This window comes from Vigna radiata, chromosome 1, assembly GCF_000741045.1.
Source record: "Vigna radiata var. radiata cultivar VC1973A chromosome 1, Vradiata_ver6, whole genome shotgun sequence".
Taxonomy (NCBI): Eukaryota; Viridiplantae; Streptophyta; class Magnoliopsida; order Fabales; family Fabaceae; genus Vigna; species Vigna radiata.
The window spans coordinates 25,694,422-25,698,860 of record NC_028351.1 but is presented as its reverse complement, the minus strand read 5'-3'; positions in this window follow the sequence as shown (position 1 = coordinate 25,698,860).

The window sequence follows — 4,439 nt, the reverse complement described above, 5'->3', positions numbered from 1 at the left end:
TTTGCATTAATTATTTTAACGAAAGGGTGAAGGTAGGCATTTTTAAGCGAATAGCTATGTTTCATCTTATTCAAACCCTAGATCCTAATTAATATAATATATATATATATATATATATATATATTAAATGTATTAAGATTATTATATTTTATTATTAAAGTAATTTAGTTAATTTAAATATATAGCTAAGAATACACGTCATGAAAGATTAAATTTATAATAAGACTATAAAAAATATTTTAATTTAATAAGAAATCAAATTATAAATATTAAAATTAAGTAAGTAACTGACAAATGTTATATGATTCTCATCTGTAAGCATATTCATTCATTTCCATTAGAAAATGTGCTTTGAAATTGGAAAATCAAATATGATTCTTCCATCTATATTATTCTCCATAACCAATTTTTCACATATTATTCTAGGATATTTAGAATTGCTCAATTGATTAAAGGTTTAATTGTTAATTTATTATTATAATTTATTGTTGTCATGTACTTATTGGTGCATAATATAATAACTGGTATTAGAATATTTAGATTTATTATAATTTTTTTTAAATAGTATACAACTATTAAAAGAAACATCACACACCAACATGCAAGAACAAAAATAACTCAATAATAGATATATACATACATAATGTTATTATAGTTATCTTAAATATAATAGGACAAAAAATATTCATATACAAAGCTCATATAAGCTAAACATATAATTACATTGAGACTAGAGCATAATAAAGTTTTTTAAAAAGAGAAAATATATATATAATTAAGTCATCATAAACCTATATTGCATCATTGTCATTTTCCTTAACTGGATCAACTGCTACCTCATTATTTACTCACATTATTAAGGTAATGATTACAAATAAGAAAAATACATGTATATAAATAAATACAAAAGAAAAGATAAGCTAATGTGAAAAAAGAACAATCATACAATAGGTATAAAGATGTTAACACATATGTAAATAATTAATATCAACAATCCTAATACTACTCATACTAGATTCCAACATCTAGATACATGTATTGATATTAGACTTTAGTGAGTTATGTACTTATGGTGGTGGAACAACTCACCCACCTAAGCTACCAGACACAAGGTTATTCCATCAATCATCTTTGGCCAAGGTAAAACTCCTAGACTGGGATCTCCTACATCTTTCACCACATACCCTGCCCTTCTCTACTTGAGATTGAATGGTTATTAGAATGACAAAATAACTCTCAATACTAAATCGATATATTAATACATATACCATACTCATCATCACCATAATTTCATACATGAATAAACATCATACACAATTAGACATACATAAATACATTGTAAATTCAATTCAAATAGCCATGGAATAAGAAAAAGCCAAACATGTATATTGGCGCCCAACACTAGGCCTCTCCTAAAAGGTAATTCTTAGCGGCAGTCCTGACGCTCAACGCCATTCTTCCTACAAAAAGACGCGCTAAGTGAAACCTTCCTACTACTCAACGTTCTAGAACAAAAAGGCTACACACCTATAGTGAAACATGACGCTCAATGATGCCTTGCTATCATTCAACGCCAAAGCATTCACATTTTCATGTGCTCAAAGGTTTAAGACTGGCGCTTAGTGGCCTGAAGCTAAAATATTACAGGACCTACACAATTAACTTATGTTCAACGTCATCTTGCAACTGTTCAATGCTATATTAGATATCAACAGATTTAAAATTTGTTATTTAGGCAAAAAGAAACTTGTTCAAATGGTCAAATTGGTATTCCCTAGTTAGTACTTTGGTCAAAAATAACTTTTAATGTCAGGGCACATAACAACTTGCTCATTTGATTAAATACTAAATTCTTTAGTTCAACATCAATTCAATCAATGTAAAACAACATACAAATATCCAACACAACCCAAATTTAAGCAGATCAAACATCATAATATCACTTAATCATGCAACACATAAATTTCAAGACATCAATAACTTAGAAATAAATGCAATTAGCTTACTTGAAAGACAACCAAATAGCTTGAAAAACTTAAAAACAAAGGCTCTTATAAACAAAACAAACACGATCAAGACACACCTTTAGGACCATTGATTAACAAAGACTCTTAAAGGAAGCTCGGACACTACATGTGAAACTAAGACAATCCATATGCATAATGTACAGACTAAGAAAAAGGGAACCAACTTACTTTATTGTAGAAACTAAACGGATAGAAGTGGAAAACTCGCCTTAAGGATCACCCTTTAATAGTATTTAAGATATATAATGTTTAGCAAGGTTATATGTATCATATATGTCTAACTCATTTATTAGACACTTTCACAATTAAACATTCTATTATGAACTCTATAGCCTTTAACGCTTATCAGGTATATGTTAATTGCTCTTAGGTATTAGACGCTCTTGTATCGTTTAGACACTTAAAGAGTAACGTTTAGCGCTTCTAATATTGTTCTAGAAGATTAAACATATTTCGTTTTAGACGTTATGAACTTCAAAACAATGTTTGTTTAAACAATTTTGTCTTATAGCACTTCAAACAAATGAACTAACTGTAGAACTCTTATAGATAATGACTAAAAAAGAAAAATGTTTAGAAAGATATTGTGATTTAAGATAATTAAACTAGTTTGAATTCTATTTATATTTTGAATTTTTATTATTAAAATATTTGACTCTCATAATTTTAATAACACTCTCAATTCTCAAATGAGTTTTTACGACTCTTATATTGTTTTTTCCAATTGACATCAACCCTAATATGTTTTTTCCCAAATTCTCAAATATGAGTTTTTTCTTTTAATTTTGTTTTAAAATATTTAGGATCAAAAGTTGTGTTAGTAGCTACCCAAGGTCAGTTTTATCTTTTGGATAATAATTAAGTAATGTTTATGCATGAATGGTTGATACATATAAATGGTCATCATTTAGTTATTAGTTTTAGCTTTGGAAACTATTTTTTTGTTGATGGGTGTTTTAGTTTCTTTTTCTTTTCTTTTACTGTGATGGAGTTATGCAGAAGAATAGGAAGCATGTTTTAGTGGGCTCTGTTTTAGCTTTCAAGTAATATACTTAATTATTAATCAAAAAAACTAGGAGCTTAATTTTTAATTATTTAATAAAAAACTAGGACCTTCATTTTTTTCTTAATTATAAATCAGAAAAACTAGGAGCTTAATTTTCAATTGATGATCAATCACGGTTATGGATTTCAGTTCTGTGGTTTCTTTCAGAAAAATCAGTGGGTGTAATCCATAATAAAACTTTCAATAACTACATAATTAAACTAGCCTGGAAATGTGGAATCAAAGTATCATCAACGTAATAAATCAAAGTAAAACTTTTGTCAGAACAAACAAAAGGAAATATATATAATTAAAGAAACACATAAAAGAAAGAAATTGTTGAAATCGTTACCTAATTATTTACTACAATAATATTATTAAAAAAAAGTATCCAGATAAGCATTATTTAATATATTTATCAAAAAAACATATTAATCTAAATAACATGATTTAGTGATTATTGTTAGAATTTTATTTTCAGATGATTTAATTCAAAACTTTATTTCTGCTTACTTTTGTAAAACAATATGTTAGAATTTGGTATTTAGTTTTAATTTTAGTTATAGAATTTTATTTTTATTATTATTATAATTATTTGTAAGAAAATATAACTGAAAAATAAAATATCAATTTAAAATTTTAAAATATTATTATTATTGTTATTATCATAGTTATTATTAATCATAAATATTTTCTATTATAGAATTACTAATAACAAATTTAATTTTAAAAATCATCAATTTTTTTATTTTATTCCTTCTCGTCAAATAATTAAAATTTAAATTAAATAATTTAATTGATAATTTTAAATTACTTTTTCTTAATTTTAATTTTATCTTTTTCTTTTTCATTGGAAAAAACAAAAAAGTAAATCGGAAAAATTTAAACAGTACATTTAAGAAATAATATTTAAATAAGTCTATTTATTAAAATTTTCATTAAAATATTATCATTTTTGGAAAGAAATTTACTAAAATCATGAATGATCTTGCTTCTAATTTTGACGAAAATATTATTTCTATAAATTACAGTATAGTATGATAAACAAATCCTAAATATTATTTGAATGGATTTTTATTTTGATAAAAAAAATCTTTACATTGAATACAAATGATAATTAGATTTGATTAAGTATGGGTAATATCTAATTTTTTAAAGTAAGTATGAGGATGAGATGGATAAGTAAATATTTGTTTCGTCTTTGTTTCCATCTTTATTTTCTTACATGTCCTAATATTCTTTTCCATTTAAATTATTAAAGTATTTAGATAACCTAAATATTATATATATATATATATATATATATATATATATATATATATATATATGGGTTTGTTAACACGTGTACGCCTGTTTTTCAGTTGGTA